The sequence below is a fragment of the Marmota flaviventris genome, chromosome 1 (assembly GCF_047511675.1).
Source record: "Marmota flaviventris isolate mMarFla1 chromosome 1, mMarFla1.hap1, whole genome shotgun sequence".
Taxonomy (NCBI): Eukaryota; Metazoa; Chordata; class Mammalia; order Rodentia; family Sciuridae; genus Marmota; species Marmota flaviventris.
Genome location: NC_092498.1, coordinates 87,163,109 through 87,189,701, shown reverse-complemented (window position 1 = coordinate 87,189,701; position 26,593 = coordinate 87,163,109).

Genomic DNA, 26,593 nt, shown 5'->3' with positions numbered 1-26,593 from the left:
CACAGACAAGGCAAGCACTCTGCAACTGAGCCACAATCCCAGCCCAACCATACATTATTTTTTTCATTTTAAATTTTTTATTTGTTTTAATTAGTTATCCATGACAGTAGAATGCACTCATGCATTTTGATATATCATAAATAGACGAGATATAATTTCTTATTTTTCTGTATATACATGTTGCAGAATCATATTGGTCATGTAGTCACATATATACATAAAGTGATAATGTCTGTTTCATTCTACTGTCTTTCCTATCCCCACATCCCTTCTTCTCTCCTCCCTTCATTTCCCTCTACCTAATCTAAGGTAACGCTATTCTTCTCAAGTGTCCCCTGCCTTATTGTGCATTGGCATCTGCATATTAGAGAAAACATTCGGTCTTTGTTTTTGTGGGATTGGCTTATTTCACTTAGCATGATATTCTCTATCTCCAACCATTTACTGGCAAATGCCATAATTTCACTCTTCTTTAAAGCTGAGTAATATTCCATTGAGTGTATGTATCACATTTTCTTTATCCATTCATCTATTGAGGGATACCTAGGTAGGTTCCATAGTCTAGCTATTTTGAATTTTTGAGGTGCTATAAGCATTGAAGTGGCTGCATTACTGTAGTATGCTGATTTTGAGTCCTTTGGGTATAAACCAAGGAGTAGGATAGCTGGGTCAAATGGTGGTTCCATTCCCAGGTTTCTGAGGAATCTCCATACTGCTTTCCATAGTGGTTGCACCAATTTGCAGTCCCAACCACACATTTTTTAAAAATAAATAAATAATACCTATATTTTCAGTTTAGCTTACTATTGCCCCAAGAAGTACAGCGAGTATATTTTGAGACTTAGAAAAGAGATTCCTATGCTCTTACAAATAGCACCTATTTATTTTTGCAACACACTTTCATCTGGCCTGGATATTTCTAGAACATCTGCATCATATTTGCTGAGGCATCATTATTGCTGCCTGTTCCTGGACCAATATGTTGCATATTGGCTAAATCAATAATACAACATTCATATATCCAATGCAACATCCCTCTGTGGTAATCTGCACTGAGGGAATGAGCTTCATATCAGAGGATTTACAGGGAAGAAAAAGCACAGGCTATAGTTGATTGGAATGTTAAAACCATTCCAAATTAAAAAAAAAAAAAGATCTAGGGATAAATACTAAGAATGTCTGGCAGGTTTTAAAGGTTTTAAAACTAGATAACTTCATATGTTTGGGAAATAATTGACTAGAAATATAAGAATTTATCGGAAATTTTGGAATATGCTTATGGTATTACTAACAAATTCCAGAAATGTATTTGGAACTTTAAAAAAAAAAAAGATGACCTAAAGAGCCTTAAGTAGATTCCAGGTCCATTCTTCCTCTGCTAATGGCTGGCTTTGCCTTGTCATGAGAGACTAATGTTTCAGATATTGAATGTCCATCAACTGTGTGTGTTCAGTCAGAGCTGCAGTAACCCCATGTACAAGCTCAAGAAACAGGAGCCCAAACTCTCTCCTTATAGAATCTAGAACTGAAGGAATGAGGCTGTCGTGTACAGAAGAGTGGTTTATAAAACACACACTACATTAGAATTGATAAACATGTTTTGATGCTTACGGATGTGCAGTGCGCTGTGATAAGTACATATGTTGCCTGATTGAGTTCTCAGGACACCACAATAGAAGTGGAAATAAAGAAAGTAGGAGTCAGAAAAGAAACACCCAGTGGCAGAGCACATGCTTGGCATGCACAGAGACCTGGATTCAATCCCCAAGACCAAAAAGGAAAAAGAAAAAGAAAAGTAAACAAATATGCCCCAAATCACATAACTGAACCGTGAAGGTGACCTTCAAACTGGGTCGTTCTGTATAGATTCAAGGCCATCATCCCAGATCCTGTGGCTCTTTTCTCCCAATGCAGGCTGAACAGCATTGTTTATCACTGCTTTAGGAATTCAGGAAGTCTAACTATTAGGAAGCTGCCTCTTCCTCTTGCCACTTCAAATGTGTTTAAATTTGAAGTTGTGTGTTTTAAAATTTAAAGTGTATCAGATGTCCCAGGTGGAATAAGGGAGAAACAAACGGTTTGCTCTTTGACACATGGTGAACAATAGCCGGAAATCCACCTCTGCTTCAGTGGCCACCACCACTGGTGCTCACTCTGGTTTCATGCTGATGGGAATTTCTCTGCATTATGCTACCTTAGAGTCAACCGAACCCTGCAGACAGCATCTCTCAACCTATCTGCAGGAGATGTCAACTGACACTGTGTCACAGGAAAAAAGAGGCAAATTACTGTCACATAAATACTGTCAGAGGAGGAGATGGGGTGGGTCTTATTAAACATTAGGTGCCTTATGTATTCCTCCCAGTGCCTATGTGGATGTCGACTCCATTGTTACACCAGTTGGAGAAGGTAATTCTTAAACTAGGACGTCTCTTCAGAATGAAAAGCTGTATTTTATGGGAAGTGAAGTCACAACAATCTTGAAGACCAAGTGGTGGTGGCATCCCCATTTTAAAGATCAGGCTATTGAGGTTTGGAGAAGCCATAGGCACCCAGTTGTCTTCTACCACAGGCTGTCTATCCTGGGAAGCAACTAGAATATTTCAAAAGTATCTTAAAGTATAACCACAGTAACAGCCATTGACTGGACTGAGCTGTCCTAGGCAGTTAAAATGCCTGCTATAAAATAAAAGTGACCCTGCCACCTATATAGCAAGAGAAATGAAACACCCCTGTTGATTACATCTTTAAGGCCACATGCTGGGGCCTTCCCAGGCCTTGTCTTTCAGCTAAAGCTAGAGTAGTGGCAGGAGAGATCTGAGATGCCCAGTGGACAGCAGGCGCTGCTAGGATCTGGCAGTGTATTTCCATTTACTACTAACAAAAATGATATTTAGTTCCCAAGCTCTCTGGATCCTCTCTCCCACTCCCATTTCTCTCTCCTCTTTTAGTTCTAGATTTAAATGACAAACTATTTATTACTGACACATCCTTTCTCCCTGACCCCCACCCCCCAGTCTCCAGGGCGATCTGTTCAGCTCAGCTTTTCCCAGGCATGGTCAGGCATTTCCCGGGCTTCAAGGACTCCAGTGTTCCTCTGTAAGTGCTCCAGGCAGATTTCTGAAAATCACCCACTGACAGATTTATGTTCGTCAACCTCTGCAACACCCTCCGCCTCCACCCCAAAGGATATCATACTTGTGGGTGAAAGCATTTGGGGGCCAAGTTCACCAAGTCCTCTCAAGACATGCAAAGCAAAGACACGGAATTGTAATGGCATCCCGACCCCCACCCCCCACCTCCCCTCCTGGCTCCAATTCCTAACAAACCCAGGGCTTCTCAGCAAGGCATGTCTCCCTGGCCTGTTTTCTACTCCAGATCTGGAATGACTTGGGTCTCCAGGTTTTTGAAACAAGATTAAAAAGTCTCTTTTACAGCACTTGCTGAAAAACTCCTCAGAGGAAACGTGGTTGGCAGGTAGAGAAACCAGGACCTGTCTCCTTGAAAATCACAGCTGTGTTATCTTTTTCTTTCCCTGATCGCTTCCAGATTATCACCAGGGCAGCCGGCCAATGAGCCAGCCCTCCGTGTCCCAGAGCCCAGCTCTGGCAATAGCTCATTTCCCCCACAGAAGGGAACACGTTTGGAAATGTGTAGCAAGTGATGTGCAGGCTGGGGGAGGGAGGGGAAGCTTGCAAATGAGTGTGGCTTTGCTGCCCAGCCCAGGCAAGTCAGCACAGGGAAGTGAATCCAGAGCTGGCGCGGCAGGAAGTTTACCGAAGTGTCAGGAAGGATCCAAACACAAAAGATCCCTTTCTGAAAGCAAAGAGGGTTGAAACTGCATGCAGAAACAAAATGAAAACAACACCCGTGTGAACCTGAGGATGGTGAAATCTGCCGTCGGAGAACAGTCTTTTCATTCAGCATCTCCTGCCTGCCTTTGTAGAGCAAGTTCTCTGCAGAGCTGGGCTGGAAGCATCTTCTTCCCCAGGGTCTTCTGCACCTGCCCATTGCTCAGGTCTGACCTGGAAGGCAGCCTCTTTCACTATGGACAACGGCTGCAAACAGTCGTGGCCATGACTTCTTCAGAAAGTTGATCAGAAGTCTGTTCCATAAAACTCATTAAACTGGCGAAATTGTAGGAACCAAGGCTTATGGGGGATCTGTGATGTGGTGACAATGCAAATGAATTGTGCCCACAGGAGGTCACTGTTTTGACAAGAATTGTCCAGAAGCTGACATACCCCTGGAGCCATCAAATCAACCAGTGTGGGTTCTGTAGCTAATATAGGCTGGGACCACACCATGCACCCAGCACAGAGTATCTGTCATGATTTAAAGAGCTTCTTCCATCAGTAGCCTCCAAACTGTGCTCTGAGGCTTACCAGTGTCCCACAGAATGTTGATAGTCTTATCAGGAAAACAAGTTCCTTTCACCAAACAAAGGTTAGAAAATGAACAGATTTATTTAAAGTTGATCAGATCCTAGCCTTTAATAGGCCAATGTGACTGTTAGTAGGATATGCCAAATTTATTGACTATAGATTCCCTTTTCACAGTGCCCTTCTAAAGACCTGGACATCAGTGATTCAGGGCAACCATTTGGAAGGAACTACTGTAGAATCTTAGTGAAAAGTAGTGGAGCTTGTGGTAATATTCACCTTCAGGAAGGGCCCGTCTGGATTCCTTTTCTTTAGGGCAGGTATGTCACTGTTTACTGGCCTTTACCTCAAAGTGCATGTATTATTACAGAGGCACTATGTGGTGAGTGTTGCATATAACATCACATTGTATCTCACAACAATCTATGGGGCAGGTGCGACTCTCCATTTTTTGACCAGACAATCAAAATTAACAATTAGGGAAGGGGAAGAGGGTTGAGGGAGAGAGGGGGAGGGAGGGCAAGAGAGGGTCATAGGGAGGGTGAATATGATAAAAGCACAATATACACATGTATAGAAATGTCACAGTGAAATTCACTAATGTGCACAATTAATATGGTTGAATAAGTACATTTAAAAAAAACTATTAAAAATAAATGGATGAACTGAACAAAAATATTAAGTCACAAAGGAATGATGTTTTATCCCTCTACAAGGCTAAGATCTGCAACCTACAATCAAGAAGTTAACCATCTTAGCTTACAACAAGTGGTGAAGATGGGTAATGAAGACAGTACAATTTTCAAGGAAAAGTGTGCCTAATACAGTCATGCACCACCTAATGACATTTTGGCAATAACAGACTGCACATACGATTACCTCACCTAGGAATGCGGCTATATTCGTTTATGTGAGCATGTTCTATTTGCACAATGATAGGTCACACAACACATGTTCCAGATCTTACTCCTTTGCTAACAGACATTTGACTGTATTTAAATGTCCAGCCTTTGAATGCAGAAGAGCACTTTGTTTCACCTTAAGTGTTTTTCCTAAGCCATGCCTGGTCAATATGGCTCTGAACCTCTAATTACTAATTAGTGTATTTCATCAAGTATGCCTAAAACAACATTCATGATCTTTCTGCCCATAGCTACAAGAATTAGCAGGATAACCTCCTCCAAAAGTGGCAAATGCCTACTTTTTTCTTAGAAACATAGATTTGTGTCCTTAAAAATGAGACCCTGGCTGAAGTTCCACTAGAAAACCAATCCCTAATAATTCTCTGATTCTTTTCTAAAACATTCTGCAAACTTTTATGGGGGTTGCTTTGGCATGGCCAATATTTTTTCAATGGTGTCAATGTTTTGTGCTTACCTATTCCTATTAAAATTATATATTTTTGCAGTTCCCAATAAAACTCATTGTATGGTATGCTAGAATAAATCTCCAAATCTCCCCGAAGTGCTAGAAACTTTCAGATATATGTCCATTAAATTTTTATTTCTTCAAAAAGTGGCTCAGGTGCCAAAATATGCATTTCATTGCTGGAATGGTCACCAGTCCACAGAGCTATGGTAAAATCATGGAGGAGAATTGAGTTGTCCGTTGCTAGAATTCTATCTCCATTGAACTGGGAGTGGCTATTTCATTTTTCCACAGGAATTCCTGGTTGTTTACCTGTGAATCTCCCACCCCACAAATGCATTGGGCACTGGAAATACATTAGTTTGATTGAAGTGGTTATTCCAGGAATAGATTGGCTCTTTCTCCTCCTTAGAATGGCTTGCGGGTTTTGCCATATTTTCCGAATGCCAATCCAGTCAGCTTTCCTCTTACCTTAGAACAGTGAATCACAAACCAAAACTAATAAAAATGCTTTCTGTTAAAGCTCTGATGAATAATTTCTTATTCTAGTGTCAAAGGAGCCAGACAAAGAGCCAATGGGTCAAAGCCTACTGGTAGGGGACAAGAATTCAGATTAACATGAGAACTTTCTAGCAGATGAAGTGTGTTGATGCTGCAGTCTATCAAAAGATGGACTGAGCAGGCTCAGGAGGTAGGAAGTTCTCCATCTCTGGAGGTACTCACACTATCTAGATCAAGGGTTCTCAAAGTATGGTCCCCACCCCAGATGAGTATCATCAACACTACCTGAAGACATGTTACAAATGAAACTTCTCAGGACCTGCTGATTCCAAAAACTCTGGGGTGGAGGCTTAGCAGTCTAGGTTTTAACAAGCCCTTCAGGTGATTCTGACGCCTGCTAATGTTGAAAAACCACTGGCCTAACCCACCACCTTGCAAGAACATTGCAAAGAGAATTCAACCAACAGATGACCATCCAACCTTGTAATTGCACAAGATTCATAAGCTTCTTTGCATTATTTCCTTTCTGAAAATGAGGAACCAATGATCAGTCAACACTGAGCCCTGACCTCTGGGCAACACCCTGAATTATGTAAAGGGAACTAAAGTACATTACCACAACTGTTATACACCCTGATATTACAATGGCCAGAGGAGCTTTTAAAAAGCAAAATACCAATACTTGGGGCTCACCCAAGATTTCCAGAGACAGAACTTAGATCTATTTTTGACCAGGTACTTTTACACGAATTGTCTTATTCGGTCTCCACAATAATCTTATGATATGAATGTTGACATCCCCATTTTTACTGGTGAAAAGGCTTAAAAAGGTTGAGTGACTTGTCCAAGTTGACAGAGCAGTACATGCTTTGAACTGGGAATCAAATACAAGTCTATATGGACTCAGGACCCTTGTTTTGACCCCTCCACCCTCTACCTTCCTTCTATCTATGCTAAAGACTTTCTGGTGCATGGGGTCACCCCAGCCACTGGCTGCCCTTGGACTGCCCAGGTCCTGTTGCTGCAGCCCTCAGTTGGTACCCAGGGTTTCTTGCAGTTTCGCCACTCTGCCTTCCCCTCTGTGAAGTCCTAGTTGATGTAGTGAGTATTTCATTCTCTTACAAAGACGCTTTGTCTGTCCTTAAGGTAAGAGGCTGCCTTAGGGTTGGGATATGAGGGCAACCAGGAAGGCCCTTATCAGTCAACTAGGTACTAGGAGCTAAAATTCCACTTTTCTGTCATCCAGCTAAAAATTTTCTTCTGCCAAAAAGGAAGAGCACATTAAACCCATTATGTCCTGGCATTCTATATATAGGACACCGATACAAACTTAAGCAACAAAAAGACTACTTACAGTAACTTTGTTGTTCAATTTAGGTTAGTATAGGTGTCCTGTGTATAGGACTCCAGGACATATGGGTCAAGTTGGTAGCAGCCCATTACATGTTAAAAGTTTGAATGCACAACTTGAATGCACACTTGCTAATTAATCTTTTCTAACCTGAAAAAGATTCTTACATGAGGTAAAGAAACAAAGGGATAGAAGGGAGGACAGGATTTGAAGGAGGTGGGAGGAGGAGGAAGCAATGATCCTAAGAGACAAGTCACTGCAGCAGGTGCAAAGGGACTGTGGAAAGGGGCCACCCAAGCAGGAGAGTGTCACTGAAAAGGGGAAATGTGGACAGCAGAGACAAGGCCTGCCAGGTGATGATTTTGTTAGGGAAGTGCTCCAGGCTTTGGTGGTTGTAGTCAGGGTCTGAATTCAGTTATAAGCAGCACAAGTCCAGGGAGGTGACATCCCTTGGCCAGGCATTGGCAAAGCCAGGAACACCTCCCAGGGCTCCCGTCTTCCTGCTTTCTAAAGGAATGTGCCTTAACTTGGAAATAAAGTCAACAGGAAACTTGTGAAAGTTAAAGAAACCCAACACATCAGTGACTACACAAATTTTCTGGGGTAGAGTATAAAACATTTTCTATGGGACCAAGAAGTTTCAAATTTGTAAATGGAGGGTGGCTCCAGAGGTCTGTTTCTGATCACTGTTCTTCAGGGGGTTGGGGTGACAAGGGGACAATGGGGAGATGTTTTCAAGGTGTCATGCAGGGCTGCTAGCTGCTCAGTTGCCATTGGTTCTCAAGAAACAGCCACAGCTACAGATCTGCATGTTTCTTTGAAAATAGGTCCTTAGGACCCAAGAGTTCATGGAAAAGAAACTTACTAGGACAGTACCAGTGTCCCTTAGAAGGGAAGCATCCAGCAGGCACCTGGTCACAACACCACTGGATATTGGCTCCTGAAAGGCTGCTTAAAGCTCATCCCTACAGATTTCATGAAAATACATTTGCATTATAACTGTCTATTATTTAGAAGGGATGAAAGAGACATAATCAAATGTCACATGTGTAACTCTATCTAGACCCTCATCCAAACAAAACAACTGGAAATAGACATTCTTGAGACAACTGAGAAAACCTGATTATGCTCTGCATGGTAGATGATATGAAGTTGTTTTCGTCAAATGTGATAATGACTTTGTGATCTTTGTAATGTCTGTGTATTTTAGACAGAGAAGGACATGGAAGTAAAATGACATGATGTCAATTTTTTAAAAATAATTCACCCTCCCCCACCAAAAGGATAGAGGGAGTGAATAGATGAAGCAGATATGGCAAGATCTTAACAACTGCATAAACATACTGTATCCTTGAAATTTTAAAATTAAAATTTGCTTATATAGATGTCTATAAATATAGAACTCTGCTCTTGCAATTACTACTGAGAGCAATTTTTGTGTCAAGCTTAAAGTTTCCTAGCTGGGAAGAATATTAGACCTTATCCAATCAATGCACTCCACCCAACCCTGTCCCCCAGATGAGGGGCCCGACACCCCCAGAGATCTTCCAAGCAGTCCAGCCAGGCTAGAATCTGGTTTTCCAGCCAGAGCTTCTATACCAAACAGTCATCAGAAAAGTATAAAAATGTTGCTTTCTAATCCTTGTGTTATAACCCTCTGACAAGTCATGTCACCTTGATTATTTAACAGAAGTGAATCTGGTCAAGGGCCAAAAGAACACCTCATTTGCTCAGTCTGAGTAAATGTTTGCATTCGGTGACTCCCATTCTCTCTCACCTTACCCTCCCCCCCTCTCTTTTCCATTCCTTTCTCCATCCCCAAGGATGCTCCATTCTCTAGCTTCCTGGCATCCTTTGCAGTTCTTGAGCTCATATCACACTCAGAGGCATCTGTGTCCACTCCAGTGTCTGGTCCTTCCTGTCGAAAACTGTCACTTAGCTTTCAAGCTCAGCACATTACAACCATGAAGTCTCTCCCTCATCCAGTAGAAAGTGTCCCCAGCCCTTACATGGGGCCTCATTTATCTCCTCCCTTCTTTACAGTTAGGTACCTGAAATCCTGCCCTTCCAATGGTGTCACAGAGGCCTCCTAAGACATAATACAGGAATCAGAGGACGAAAGAAGGAAGCCAGGACCAAAGAGGCCCATGTAGAGCCAGGCACTGTCACCCAGGGGTGTGACTGGCCCCAGAAATATTGAGGGAGGGAGGCAGAACTTTGTGAAAAAATTCAAATAGGATTGATAAGGGGACAAAAGGAACCTGAGCTTTTCGTAACCAGGAGCAACAGGAGCCAGTCTAAGAGGGGTGGTGTGTGAGCTCTCCTGGCATTAACAAAGTCAAGGTAAGCAGCTCAGGACAGGCGAAAGGGCAACACCAACCAAGACCTCAGACTGGGAAGCTGTGAAGTCAAGGAGGATGTCAGAAGAGCGACTTGGATGGGGGAAAATCTCTATCCAAGCAGAGAAAAGTGAGCATGAATCAAGAGCTCAAGTCAGAAAGCCAGGCAAAGTAGCTGGTCATGCGGGTGGGATCTGGAGGAAAAAGGAAGCCCAAGGCCAGGACTCTCTAGGCAGATGCCCCAGCCCTGCTCATTCCATTGCTATTTATTGAGCATGTACTCTGAGTCGAGGCTAGGAATAGAGGGGTGTGCGTTAGTCAAGGCTCTCCAAAGTAAGAGGCAGGATGTATATATTTACAGGGCACATATACATATCCAGGTACACACACCTATGTGTATATATGCATCTGTATTTGACGGAAGAAAGAGATAGGGAGTGAGAGATTATAAGAAAATGGCTTACAGGATGATAGAGGCTGGAAAATCTAAAATCTGCAGGGTGAGCTAGCAGACTGGAGTCCCAGGACAGCTGTTACTGTAGTTTGAGTCCTAAGGCTATAGAAGTATCTCTTACTGAGATGTTCTTTTTTTTCTATTCAGGTCTTCAAGTGCTTGGATAAGGCCTAATCATGTTATGGAGGGTGTTTCAGCCAGCTTTTCACTGCTGCAACAGAAAGACCTGACCAGGAAACTGTAGAGGAAGAAAAGTTTATTTTTCACAGTCATAGTTTCAGAGGTCTCAGTCTAATGGACAGCCGGCTCCATTCCTCGGGACTCCAAGTGTGAGGCAGAATATCATGGTGGAAGAGTGTGGCAGAGGGAAGCAGCTCACACCATGATCAGAAAGCAGAGAAAGAGACTCCACTTGCCAGATACAAAATGTATACCCTAAAGCCACGCCCCCAATATCATCTCCTGCAGCCAAATCCCACCTGCCTTCAGTCATCACTCAGTTAGTCCCATCAGGTGATGAATTCACTGATTGGGTTAAGGTTCTCCTAATCCAATCATTTCTTCTCTAAACCTTCTTGTCTTGTCTCACATGTGAGCTTCTGGGGGACATCTCTCATCGAAACTGTAACAGAGGGAATTTATTTTACTCAAACTCCACTGGTTTAAATGTTAATCCCATCTAAAACAACCTCTCCAAAAACACCCAGAATAATGTTTGACCCAATATTTGAGCAGCCCACAGCCCAGTCAAGTTGAACCATAAAATTAACCATAAGAGACAAACAGAAAAGGTCTCAACTAACTGCAGAAATCGGAAGAGGAATGATAGGCCGTACACCTGGATGAATGACACATCATGCAACGGTCAGGGAGACCTGGCCCAGGAGCTGGGGAGAGCTGGACTAGAAGAGTTGTGCAGGGGGCTTGGTGACAGATGGGCCACTTAGAAAGCTATTGGAGAGGGAGAAAGGGCCCTCCATGCCCATCACTAAAGCCCAGACTCTGGAGCCAGACTGCTTGGGTTCAAGTCCAAGCCCATCACTTATAAATTTCCTCAATTTTCTCCTCTGTAAGATGAGAGTAGTAACAATATCTAAATAAATGGTTACAGCTAAAGTCAATGAGTTAAATATTTGAAAAGCACAAAGCAGATGTGGAAAGTCTGGTACAAGGCTAGTAATATTTGTTATTAGTTATATGCACCCAAGCAGTTTTAAATATTGTACTCCAGGCACTCAGGAAAGTTCAACCTGAAAGTTTTCTTCAAACAGTGCAAAATGAGAAAGAACTCAGCCACATGAAGACTCCATCTTACACTTCAGTCCACATTTTTTAAAAAGGCAAATCTATTTAGGTTGCCTTATTAAAAGTCATCTAAGTTTTCCTATTGCATTAGGAAAGAAATCCAAGTCCCTACCATGGCCTCTGAGGCTGCTGGCTTTGTTCTGGATGTGTCTTGGCATAGACTCACTTCTTACCTCTCTCCTCCACATCCACAGACCCAGTTTATCCATGTCTCCTGATTGGATTTGGGGGCTTCTGCAGGGCTCTTATCCTGCCTGGAGTACCACCCTGGGGGTCAGCCTTTCCTCCCTGCCAACTCCTGTTTACCATTCTGGGATCAGTTTTAAGGAAAAGTCTCAGGCTGGGAGCAAAGCTCAGTGGTAGAGTTCTTGGCTAGCATGTGCAAGGCCCTGGTTTCCATCTCTAGCAATGAAAAAAAAAAATGGAAGAACTATAGTTCTGCTCTTCTCTGTGCCTGGGTAATAGAACTGGAATTACATATTCATACACATTCTGTCACTGTCTGTCTTCCTCCTCACTTAGGAAACCCCTAAGATCAGGGACCAAGTTTGTATTTCTCACAGCTGACTCTTTGGGACCAAACACAGTGCCAGGCACATACAGATCAACAACTCTACTGTGTTGATCACAACTTTATTGTGTTGAAAGAACACAATAAATAGGGTGTGGTGATACGTCCCTGTAATTCCAGTGGCTCAGGAGGCTGAGACAGGAGGATCATGAGTTCAAAGTTAGTCTCAGCAATAGCAAGGTGCTAAGCAACCAAGTGAGATCCTGTCTCTAAATAAAACACAAAATAGGGCTCGGGATGTGGCTCAGTGGCCGAGTGCCCCTGAATTCACTCCTGTTTGCCCCACCCCCCAAAAAAAGAAAGAAATAACACAATAAGAGATGACAGATTTCAACCCCCTGTCAAGTCCAGCTGATTCTTAATGGCCACCTGAAAGACAAGGTTGAGAAGAATTTGGAAACTCTGTCATAAGGTGGCTGTCTTAGCCCTTTTGTGCTGCTTTAGTTAAATACCTTAGCCTGAATAACTTCTAAACAACAGAAATTTATTGCTTGCAGTTCTGGAGGCTGAGAGTCCAAAAATCAAGGTGCCAGCAAGTTTAGTGTCTGTAAAGGGACACAGTTTTCTCCTTTTAAAGTGAAACCTTGTTGTTGCATCTGCAGAGAAGACAAATGATATGTCCATACATGCTGGGAAGGACAGAAGGGGCGAATGTGTCCTCCTTTTATAAGACAGTAATTCATTCATAAAGATGGAACCCTCGTGGCCTAATCACTTCCTAAAGGCCCTTCTTCTCCACACCATCACAATGGCAATAAATTCCAATTTTGGAGAGTCCATAATCAGGTCACAGCTTTGGGTGAGTGTGAAGATGCCATACCATGAACAATGCCCGACATGGCTACAGGGTGTTGGGGAGGACCTAGAGCACCTAACATCCATCTTCTTATCTGCTGAGAGTTAGCTTTTCATGTAACACTGTGTTGGGTTTAATAGCAAATAATAAAAAAAAAAAAAACAAGGAAAAATATGAAGGCAACTCTTACCTGAACAGGCAAAAGTTGCTACAGCTACACTGAGGATGCAAAAGCACCGAAGCCAAATTTTGATATCCATGAGATACACCCTTCAATCACTATGCTCATATCTCCTAAGGATCCATGAACACCACTTAAAGTCTGCCAAATTATATCTGCACATACAGACACGGATTATTTTTTCATCTGCCTTTTAGAATCTTATGCGACTAGGAGCAATAAAGACCTTTGATTTAGGAACCTGCCCTGGAAGACACCAATCCTCTCAGGAGAGGGCTATCACTTCAAAGGGCAGCTGAGTGGTGGACTGGAAATGTGGTGGCAGTTTACAGTCAGACTCTTTGGAATTATGTGAGGATTCACAAGTTACTATCCCTTCTAAGTGGCAGTGTCCTCCTCTGTGAAATGGAATGTATGAAAGAGGAACTCAGCAGGCACATAAAGAGCACTCAGCAAATAAAAAACTAGCACAACTAGTATTCAGTTTGACAGTTTGCAGGTTTCTGCCAATGTGGTTGTCAAGAGCAAGTGTGATGCTCAATGACATTTGGGCTGGCTTCAGCCAGAACCCAGGCTTTCTTAAATAAGTGACACAAACACATACGAGGATCTCATTGCAGCATTGATTGTAAAAAAGAAAAAAGAAACCTAAAATTAACCTAAGTTGCTATTAACAGCAGATTGACTAAATAAAAGGCAAGTTGTAGAAAAGAATGATTATGGTTTTGAAAGAAAGTCAATAAAAATCTGTGCAGGTGTCCATTCACAGATGTATGAATGCACACACAAACTCTGTTAGATGTGTAGACACATATCCAGATGCATTCACACATGACACAGCAATGGTTGTGGGGAAACTTCATGTATTTTTATGTTATTTGAATTAGTTGGCCAGGAGAAAGTATTACTTGAATCAATAATTAAATGAATAAATGAAGGAAGGAAATAATCAATTGAAGTTTTTAAATCAATCAATTAGGCAGATATTATTCACCATGAAACCAGAGCTCAGCCATCCAGGAGAGGGTGGAGTAGGGACATTGCCAGGAGACACAAATGGACAAGTCACCACTGGCATAGAGAAGTCACTTCAAGAGGACCCCAGTCATCAGCAGCATCCTTCCTGTGGTCATGCTCTTCACTATGTTAGACCCAGATTGTCCAAAAGAAGGCCACCACTGCAGGTTAAATACCCACTTTCTCAAACTGCTGGGGCAGCTATATGGAGCTACAGAGCTAGAAGTCCTGGGGAGAGGAGGGTTCAGCTGATGTCTGCCCTGATGTTGGGAATACAAAGGGTCATCCTCCAGGTCTTGCTCAACAGGTGTTCCTGAGGTGTACTCGGAAGAGATTCAGTGGATGGAGAGGGAAAGGGTCTAGAAAAGAGAAACTGAAAACATGAGAAATTTAAGGAGTGGATTCCAAATTGCATCCCCATAGGAAGGCTACCATAAAGATAGTTCTTCCTGGGAAGAGCAGGAGAGGCTAAGCATGTGGATTGTTAGCAGAAGGGATTTGAATCCCTTCACCGAAAGGATGTTAAATATTCTTAAGTTGTTTTAGGACAAGACTGTTACCTGGTAGTATCCCCACAGACTGCTAAGAGTTAGCATTTCATGTAACCCTGTGTCAGGTTTAACAGCAAACAATAAAAGGAAGATACTTGAGTGACTCTTACCTGAACAGTGACTCTTACCTGAACAGGCAACAGTTGCTACAGCTACAAAAGTAAAGAAACCAAATTTTAAAATCCATTAGATAGAGAGTAGGCCCTTAGCGGGACTATGAAGTTGTAATTTACAGCAAGAAGCTGGATAAGAGAAACCAATTTTTTTTTCTGGTAAAAAGCTATATATTTTTTTTTTCACTAGTTACAAAGGTTAACAAACATGTTACAAATTTGAAAACTGAAAAATCTCACTGAAGAAAATCATCTGCACGTAACTCTGTCCAGAGGCCATCACTGTGCCCAGTGGGTACATATACCCCACCAGCCTTTTATTTCTACAGGCTTATGTTTTTCTTATATTCAGAGCCACACAGCATTTACTGTCTTGAAGACTGTTTTTGCCCACTTAATGGTACATCAAGAAAATATTTCCATTCCAGTGAACTTTACACAATGTGAATTTTAATAACTATGCCATAGTTAGGGATACGATAGTTTTTCTAATAGTCCCCAGTTATTGGACATTTATGTTGTTTCTTTTGTAACTTACAAAAACGTTAATCTTCACGCACACTTCTCATTGTTTTCTTGAAGATTTCCTAGGGGAAGGAGACATGACAAAGTTGCAGTTTTCCCTAGCTGGAGCCCACCTGTACTCCAGAAAGATTCCTAAGCACCTCCACCCCCAAGGCTAGCCAGGGTTTCTCTTTTCATCCTCCACACTCATCGAAATGAGTGGTATCATTTGAGGGGAGATGCAGAGGCAAAATTTCATTAAATAAAATAAAAGAAATAAAAGAAAATGTCCTATTTAAATAATACTTTGAAGTTGAGTATTTTCCACAGCCTAGTCATTAGATTGCTATTTGATATATCCTCTTGTGTTGTAAATCTATGATTGTGACAGAGTCAGATATATCCATTTTCACATAATTTTATTTTTCTTGTACTTGGAATTTTAACCTGAGGTGCTTAACCACTGAGCCATATCCCCAGTCCCTTTTATTTTTTGAGACAGAATCTCACTAAGTTGCTTAGAATCTTACTAAATTGCTGAGGCTGGCCTCAAACCTGCGATCCTCCTACCTCAGCCTTTTGAGTCATTGGAATTATAGGCATGCACCCCCACACCTGGCATAAATCTTTATTTAAATAATAGATTGATGCATGGTTAAAAGATAAATTTCTTCTATGTTCTGGTCAAACAAAAAAATTTACCAAGAACCACACTTATGTTTTCCCTAAGACTGGGCTTACATCTTTAATAAGAGACTTTGAGATAAGGGAAACAGGATAAGGCCTTAAGTGTATTCTTGCTTTCATTACTATAATGACACTATTTCGTTTATACATCTGAGCTGTGGTTATAGCATTTTGAGTGTCAATATAGGCATCATCCAAAAGCAGCTGTTCTTTTCAGCTATTTATTCTCTTATTAACAAGATTGCCTGATTTTTTTCTAAAACCATATTCATTTAATTTCACTTTTATTGCCAATGTAAATTAAATGGGTGTTTTTCTTTGCATACATTTAAATTATATTTTTGAACACTTGTGTAAAAATATTATAAAGTCCAGTTAACATTAATCAGGTCCACATTTCTTGAATTCTTATTTGCAATAGCATTGGTTAAATACATACATACATATATATATATATATATATATATATATATATATATATATATGAATGTATATTTTGGATCTTGTCCACGAGGTTTTAGTAAGTGAGAAATTGGCCACAGGGAGGCAGAACTGGATATTTATATCAATCTGATTCTTTTACAGAGTCATAGAAGTTCCAACACAATATACAATTCCCATTCATCTTCTACAACCATGCAAATATTTGTGTCAAATAATATAATCAGGAGGCATGTATGCATTTATTAGGTGTTGGTATATTTTTACATATGGCAAACTTAGGAAACCAAAGAGGACTGAACTTGTACATAGAAATGCTTCAGCATTAACTAGATCAAGGCTGGATAATCCCTCTCTCTTGATTTATTGTTACAGTATTTTAAACGAATATTTTATTGCTTCTTTCTTGTAGTAAAACGAAACTGTAATCACATGTTACTTTGTTTTTCTATTGGGTTTTAGTTAACCATGCCAGAATGTAAGTGAGGGTCTAAGTTTCCACCTGGCCTCAGAAATTATGCTTATGAATTGGGCCAGTCCACGATTATATTTTCAAGAGCCAATAGCACTTATCCAAATGTCCGTAAGAGGTTTGCTTACTAAACAGGTATTGTGGGAACATTTGGAATTAGACAAGTTGCAATTAATTCTAAGATTAAGACTAGCAATTTAAACCTGCATTGTGAATTGAAAAAAAAATTGGTTGGGGTAGGTAAGAGAGCAGCTCTAGATTCTGCCATCATCTGGTGAAATAGCATTCTCTTTCAAGTTTGATTTTTATAGTAATTTAATCACCATAATGGTAGGCAAAGAAGAGGTGATTTCTATAATTCTTGTGGGTCCAAAGCCAAACAGATGTGGTTTTCGGTTCTCCTAAAGTGATTTTCCACACGGGTCTTTCAAGGTGGTACTTTAAAGCCTTTTTTCTGTGCTGAAGAGAGAAAGCTGTCCGGGGAGGGTGAGAAGCGGCGCCACTGGGGCCCAGTAGACTCCCAAGCAGTGCTCCTCAGCCCCTGCCCACCTCTCCTGACCCCAGCCCACCAGCCACTAAATCCTTCTCTCTGGGACTTTGGAAGAAGCATGAACATTCTCTGGCTCTTAGTTTCCTCATCTATAAAACGAAAGGATTGGATTAAAAATCTAGACTCTCTTCCAGCTGTAAATTCTATCAATTTTTTATATTAAAATCCCACAATTTAGGTAATTATTATATTCTATAGATTTCAATATCTTAAAAATAAACCTAACCAAAAAAACCCATTAAAGTTTATTGAAGTTTTCACTTTAATATGTATAAACCTTTCAAACTAAGACAGATTTTAACGTGTGGTATTCACTAAAGGAATTATATATAAATGTTTGCATTTAAAATAATTTGAGGGCTGGGGTTGTGGCTCAGAGGTAGAGTGCTCGCCTGGTATGTGTGAGGCACTGGGTTTGATCCTCAGCACCATGTTAAAAAAATAATAATAAAGATATTGTGTCCACCTATAACAAAAAATAAATATTTTTTAAAAAATAATAATTTTAAATTGGTACTTTTTCTCAATAGAAACTAAAAATCAGTCTCCCCATCTCTCCAAACCCTCAAGTTATTAATGAAATACTTACTGTGATGTAGAATAAGCAGTTTTTCATTTGCTGCTTTAAAACCAGAGGATTAATATTTTAATGTGGCTTATAGGGATACCAAAATTTCACACTTCATTATTTTTAGCTTAAATAATACACCACATTTATTATAAAAGAAATTAAAAATTTTAATGATGCATGGGTCATTTAAATGTTCTCTGAGTTTATCTATTTAAAATATTGCCAACCCAATTGCTTATTATTTTCTGAAGCTACTTCAATTTAAAACTCTCTAACGAGTTATCAAAGCTCTAACTTTACTCAGTCACTTTAACCATTTGGTCAACTTCAAGGTATTTTTGTCTCAAGGTGAAAAAGGAAAAAAAAATTAAGAATAGACACCAAATCCAAAGAAATTTTCTTTTAACAATAGTTTCTATCACATTAGATAGTAACCCCAGGAACTCAGTCATATCAGTATGTCCTGTGTATCCTCCTCTTCTGATCCATGCAAAATAAACCTATGCACAACTGAAAGTCATTTCAAGGATTATCTTCTAGATATTAGACTGCTTTCTTTTTCCTAAAGTATAGAGTAATTTTAGAGATCTTATTAAAATGTAGATCCTGATCTGAGGATAGACCTGAGTTTTATTTATTTATTTTTTGGTGGTTCTAGGAATTGAACCAGATACCTCATATGTGCTGGGCAAATACTTTGCCACTGAGCTACATTCCCCATCCTTTTTAAATTTTGAGACTGGATCTTACTAATCTGCCCAGGCTGAGCTCAAACTCACAGATCCTCTTGCCTCAGCCTCCAAGTAGCACTCCAGGTATACACTACTGTGCCTGGTCTGAGCCATAATTTCTAATCACTACCCAAAGTCTCAAGCCAACAGCACCAGTGTCGCCTGAGAGCTTGTTGGAAATGCACAATCTCAGTCCCACTTCAGATCTACTGACTCAGAAACTGCATTTAACAAGATCCCCAAATGATGAGCAAGAATATTAGTGCTTTAGTATTTGGTCTACCTCAATGTAAGGATTATTTCCCAGTGGTTCTTAGCCAATTCTAAGTTTCAGTCTACACAGACTAGTCTAAAATGAGTAGATTGTTCCTCTTATATAAATATATATATATATATATATATATATATATATATATATATATATATATATAAATGAAAACTTGAAAATCTTTTCCAGGCAGTTTGACCACAATCCAAAGCCAGCTGAAACAACTTTTTCTCTGATATCATAACAACTTTAACAATTTCCATTCAAAGGGGAAGTTGGAGCAACTTTCCTCCTAAACCTGTGGCTCTCAAATCTGTCTATATATTAGAGTTACCTGGAGAGTTTTCTAAAATGAAAAAAAAATTAGATTATATGCTATACCAATTAATTCAGACTCTCTAAAACAGAGGTTCTCAAATTTTGTGTACATCTGAATCAACAAGGAGCTCACTAAAACTCAGATGGCTAGGTCTTACCTTGTCTCTGATTCAGTGGATCTGGGGAAGGACCTGGTTATCTGCATTTCTAACACATTCTCTGGAATGCTAATGATGTTTTTGGTCCACATTCACAGAACCACAGTTCAAGGAGTTGGCCCTGAGTATTGGTATTTTTTGAAAGTTCTTCCAGAGAATTTAATGTGCACTCAAATTTGATAACCACTATTCTAGGGAATGATGAGCCCATAAAACAATCAGATTGATTCCCATACCTTGTGTTAAATCTGTTTCATCACAGCAAATCACACACAATCACTCAATCGAATCTTCTCCAAAAAATGTAATGTTCAGTAGGATTTTTTTTTTACATATATATTCATTCCCCACCAGCCAGCATGCCCTGCAAAAGCAGGGAAAGTACCTGGAATACACCTTTGTTCTCCCAGGCACTGAGCACCAGGGCTGGCACATAAGACATGTCCAATAAGTGTAGAATTGAATCTATGTTCCACCCAACACCAGCCACCTGGAGATTAGCATGCTCTCTGTTGAAAAAAGGATGTAATTGTCTGAAATTTTCTTTTTCACCAAGCTGCCTTGATAGCATGTAAATGTAATAAAAACTTCTGAATGTTGCCACAGATATTAGAGAAACAAATTATCTTCTCACAGTGCTTTTAGACAGCGTGTAAATGTGATAGTCTCCAGGGGAGCCAAAGTTTAAGAACCAGCATCACTCTGGGAAGATAGATAGCATAGTTCAAGCAATCCCCAAGGAGATAAGGAAGAGTCAAAGGTTGAGGAAGTTTAGCCCCCCTCTTTGCATGACTGAAATGAAACACCTACGTTTCAAAAATAAATAAGTAAATGGGATAGAAAGATTAAATGGGTAGCAGATATGACATGGATCAAAAAAGACAAAATATTATATAAAAAATAAATAGAAGTTCATTGGATTAGACAAAGGGGAACGAAGGGAAGGGAGATGGGAGGGGAATAGAAAAGACAGTAAGTTGAATCAGACATACCTTTCCTATGTTCATATATGAATACACAATCAGTAACTCTGCATCATGTATAACCACAAGAATGGAAAATTATACTCTATGTATGTGTAACATGTCAAAATACTACTGTCAGTAGATCTAAAAAGAACAAATAAAAATTTTAAAAATGGATCTATAGAGATTAGGAATGACTGGCTAAATTCCACTATCAAAATCCAGGAGGTAGAGATTTCAAACTCATTTTTGTAATATGCTACATGAAAATTCAAGTTTGAGATAATTTTGAAACCAATCAGACCTATTATCCCATATGTATACACTAATTTGTCCTAACTCCTAGGAACAAAACATGGCAGGATTGCAAAATTCATGTATTTAACACAGCATACATGTTAAGCAAACGTGTATCAGTTTGAATGGCATAATCAGTGCACCTCCCCAGATCTTTAAGTGGCATGAGCAAAAATATCCAGTATTTCTCTATTCTTTTGAGGATAAAATTAGAAGTATCAACAGCCCTCTCTAATAAAACCTTCTGCTAGGATGGAAATGTTCTGTATCTATCTGTTTTGTACAATATGACAGTTAACAGCCACTTTGGACTATTGAGCAACTGAAATGTGGCTTGTATGACTAAGGGGCTGAATTTTTTAATTTATTCAGTCTTAATTAACTTAAATTTAAATAGCTACAACTAGCTGGTGCCGACCATTTTGGAACTCCAGGAATAGAGAATAAAACCAGAACAAAAATGTTTTAGCCACTTTTGCTGTCCATAAGCTCACAACCGTGTCCACAATCTGCCTCTTGCTCCTCTACTTGCATTCCCCAGATCAAAAAGAAGACAATCCTAAAGATTGCACCAGAGACTTTCATATAGACTAAAGACACAAAGACTGCCCATGTGAAATCCACACTCTTTGAAAAGCCACAGACTTCCTCACTTTTTATAAACAGTCCCAAAGCAAAAATGATCACAATGGGCAGCAGTTTCAGTGTTTATAAATCCCAGTCCTTTGTATCGTATTAAGGGGAAAAGGCTCCCCTGAAGTTCAGGTTTCTCTACAGACTTACAATTGTGCCACCCAGTGGCAATATGCTTGGTTGAATTTCTGACGGCAACAGGAGCCTTCTGGTCAGGGAAAAATTCTTCATGGTCAGGATGCTAGGTGGTAAGACAGGCGGATAATGACGGGACCTGTGACCTAACTTGTCCACCCATGATTCTGTCACATTCACTTCCATTTTAACTCAATTTATGCTTTGTCTTGTAGTCTCAGAATCAACTCAAAATATCTATGATTATCTCAGTGGGTTATTAATTGCATTGAAGATTCAAGAAGATTCTCTCTGAATTCCTTTAGCCCAATATATTTACACTACAGGAAACCTATCTCCCCCTCATCAAATTTTATAGGAAGGTGTTGGATGAGTTTTTGCCTTTGATTAAGAATTTAAAAAAAAAAAAAGAACATTTAGTGAGCCAGAAACATTTGGTAACATCATTTTCTGAGGATTTAAAAACACTTCAACAGAAAATTAAATGCAGATGTATAATTTGAGAGTTCATGAATCATCAGTTTATGTACATTTATAATTACACTAAACCTAAGTATTCCAAAAGCCACATTCGTCTCTGGCTATTGTAGCTAATCCTTTGCTTAAAAAAAAATATGAATGGCATTCTAGCCCAGCAGTCCCTCAGCACCCACGGGGGATTGATGATACTCAAGTCCCTCATATAAAATGGTGCTGTATTTGCATATAACCCATAAATGTTCTTCTGTATATTTTAAATCATCTCTCTATTATTTATAATACCTCATATCATGCAAACATGAAGCAAATAGTTGGTATAGTGTATTGTTCAGGGAACAACAGCTAGAAAAACAAGTCTGTACATGTTCAGTAGAGATGTAATTCTTTTTTCTGCATATTTTCCATTTGTGGTTGGTTGATCTGTGAAGGTGGAACCCAGGGGTGTCGAGGTCCATACACTGCTGGAATACACTGTTACAGAGTTATGTGTGGGATTCGTTGATTTTATTTTCCAATGCAGAATTTCCCATCGTGGGGGGAAATGCTTAGTGCGAAACCCAGGTAAGGTCCTTATAGAAGCTTCTGAGAAGCTAAAGAAACTGAAAATAATCAATGTCATTCAGCATTTGTTGTCATTTTGACATGAGCAGGCAGCACATCTCTGCCTGCTGTGACTCAGGAAGGCCCAGGTCTGTTGCTAACTTTAGCAGAGAATCTTCCTGGAGCTCAAGATTATACAAACGTAACTCCAGGGGACATTTTAAAGTGACAGAAGCTACAAATCTTCCCTGAGACAAATGCAGAAAGAGCACGCATAAGCATAAGGAAATAACGTGACTTCAACACTGGCCCGGCTGGCACGAGTTGACACTTTTGCTGGCAATTCTAGCAGAAAGACAAAGGCTGAAGAAACAGAGGAAGTCTTGAAGGAGAGTTTCAGAGTTGCATTGTGTGTGCCCAGATCTGCACCATGGGAGTAACACACAGCCTTTTGTCATCTCCTGAGGGTTTCTGGGTCCTCCTCAGAAGTGCTGTGCTCCAGTTTCCATAGTCATGCCTGGAGCCCATTCTCAAGGACAGTGGGGACTTGGAAAATTGTTCTCCTGGCACTGTGACTCAGTCCTTGGTCAACTCCACCACATACTGTCTGTGTGGCCTGTCTGTTGAACAGGCCACCTACACTCTCAGCAGATCAGGTGGGAGTTCAGGACCCCAGTGAAAACATCACATGAAGTTCTTTGGATCGTGGAACAAAGCTGGAATAGGTAGAAGAAGGAAATTTTATTTTTTGTCCCATATGAGGCCACAATTCTGAGTTTAGGTAAAGAAGCATGGACCATGGGCTCTACATCTACAGATTCTGCATTTATGGGTTTAACCAATTTTGAATCGAAAATATTTGAACAGATATTGTTTATGCACTGAACAAGTACAGACCTTTTTCCCCCTTGTCATGATTCCCTAAACAATACAATGTAGCAATGATTTACATAACATTTGCATTGTATGAGATATTATAAGTAATCCAGGATGATTTAAAGTAAAGAAAGGTTGTATGTAGGTTATGCAAATACTCCACCACTTGATGTAAGAGACTTGGGCCTCCTGGGTATCCTGGTGAAGGGATGTCCTGGAGCCATTTGCCTCCAGATCCCAAGGGACAACTTTATTATAAGTAGCAGGAATTGAGGAAGGGGATTGGCAGTGCAGGCTTCCCTGGACCCAGGGGCTCCCCACTGTGGACTTTGCACTTTCCTTACAGCCTAGTGGTTGCTTATTTACTTCTCTGTCTCCACCAAACAAAAGCTTTATCTCCCTCTTGATTTTATTCCTCACACCTAAGATAGTCCAGGTCACATCAATGACAATCAAGAATGTTGGTGAAATGCTTTACTGCAAGGTGAAGCCCTGTCATCTGGATTTTCCAGTAGTAGCATTGTTTGAAAAGCTTATTGTCTCTTCTTAGATTACATTCTTTATACAGAGTAGAGAGGAGGAGTTTATCAACAGGATAAAACATTCAGAATTTTGTGTCTAAATAGAAAGATAGTTGGAATATTCTGGAGATGTTGGTATAGCTGGTTCAGAGAAAAATAAAGCATCTATTAAGGAGAATCACAAGAAAAGTCTTCAAGATCTAGCACAAAAGGAAGGAAGGAACGAAGGGAGAAAGAGGAGGATGGAGGGAGGAAGGACAGAAAGAAAAATCTCATTTGTAAATTTCAGTTTTAAAAAATCCTGAACATAATATTCACAAACAACATTGCTCTCAAAGAATTAAGCCATAACCTAGTAGGGGTTAATTTGAGAAATGCAAGAATGATTCAGGGTAAGATGATCATTTAATTCCCCATATTTTAGACCAAAAAATAAATAAATTCACATGGTCTTTTTATGAAGGCTAAAACTATGCTTAATAAAAAAAATCAATGTCTATCCCCTTTTTTATTGTGGTACAATATACATAAAATTGGCCATTTTAAATGAAAAGTCCAGTGGCACTGTAGCCATCAGATAGCTATCCATCTCCAGAATTTTTTGTCTTCCGAGACTGAAACTTTATACCTACATCTGCCAGCCTTCAGCACCCACAAATCTCCATTCTGTTTTCTGTCTTTAGATAATAGTCTTTTGACTATTCTAGGTACTTCATGTCCTTTTCTCTTGGTATAATGTCTTCAAAGTTCATCTGTATTGTGACATGAGTCAGAATAGCTGTCCTTTTCAAAACTGAATAATATTCCATCTTATGTATATGTCATATTTTGTTTATGTATTCATCCATTCATAGACTATTGGGTAATGCTTCTATGCAATGATTAAAGAAATATCTGTTCAAGTTCTTGCTTCCCAGAAGTAAAATTACTGGATCATATGATAATTCTATTCTTAATTTTTTTTCAAGAATCAATACTCTTGAGTTTATTTTTTAAAACTCTCTTAATTAAAAGAAAATATAATAGATGAACACTTCCTTTAATATTAAATAATAATACTTAATAACATTTCTGTAGCAAAATATCTTGTCTCAACCCAGAAGCCAAAATTATGTTTAATGAGGAAAGCAAAGTTATTTATATCAACACCAGACCAAAATGATGATAGCCAGTATCACCACTGTCATCTAATATTGATTTAGAAATATTGTCCAACACAGACAAGAGAAGGAATAAGAGGTTGAGAGAAGGAAGAAGAGCATTTGAAAGAAGGAGATCACATTTTTATTATTTGCAGATGATATGACTTGGAAAACCCAAGAGAATCAACTAAGGAACTGTCACAAACAATAAGAGAATGCTGGAAGACAGCTGGTACAGCTATGAACAGCTTTAATATGCAAAAAGCTATGAGTTAGAAAAATATAAATGTAGAGGATATAAAGGAAAGGAAAAAGATAAAACTTGAAACAATTTTCAAGTATACTTCTAAAAATACATGTGTAAATTAAAACACTAACCATTCCATCTTTACCAAGTTTTCTCTATCCATCTCTCTGTTCATACAGTAAACATCTGCCATGTCTACCATGCCTTTTGGGCACCCTGTGTGAGGTTCTAGAGGCAAAAACTCTGACCTGAAAGTCAGAAGGCCTGGATTCTACCCACATCCATTCTTGATCCACCTGCCCCCACCCCAAGAAATCACTTTTATATAATTTTCCCCTCACAGATTTGCAAAAAAACAAAAAAGGCTTTGGACTAACAGGAATTTTTAATATTTTTTCATAAAAAAGTGAATTTAAACCCCTGTGGAGAGCAACCCATCAATATTAATTCAAATTTAAGATGTACCTACCTTTTGACTCAGTAATCCCATTTCAAGTATTTATCCCCATCAATATGCCAGTACATAAGTAAAGTGACATTTATACAAAGTTATTCATTGCACTGGTTTATAAAAACCAAGGCAGGAAACTGATTGAATAGATAGTGGTGCCTTCACACAATGGACTACCAGGAGTCATTAAAAACAGTGGGGACATTTCTCTTTGTGCTGATATGCAAGAATCTCTAAGAAATGTCATTATTTGGAAAACTGTTCAGAACAATGTATATGGTGTGCCACATTAAAAGAGCTGGAGATGTAGCTCTGTGGTACAGTGCTTGCCTGTCCTGGGCAAGGCCTTGGGTTTGATCTCTAGCAAAGCAAAAAAACAAACAAACCAATTGTTCATTGTTGTTATATAGGAATGCAATTGCCTTTAAAAGACAAGAGAGAGAACAAATTTTACAAATATATATATATATATATATATATATATATATATATATGTATATATATATATATATATATATATATATATATGTATATATATATATATATATACATACATACATACATATATGTATATGGTTTTGCTTTTATATGCACTTAATATTTCTGAAAGGACATATAGTGGATAAATGGGGGACTGTGGATACCTGTGGGGACTAAAATGGGAGGGAGGTGGTTTC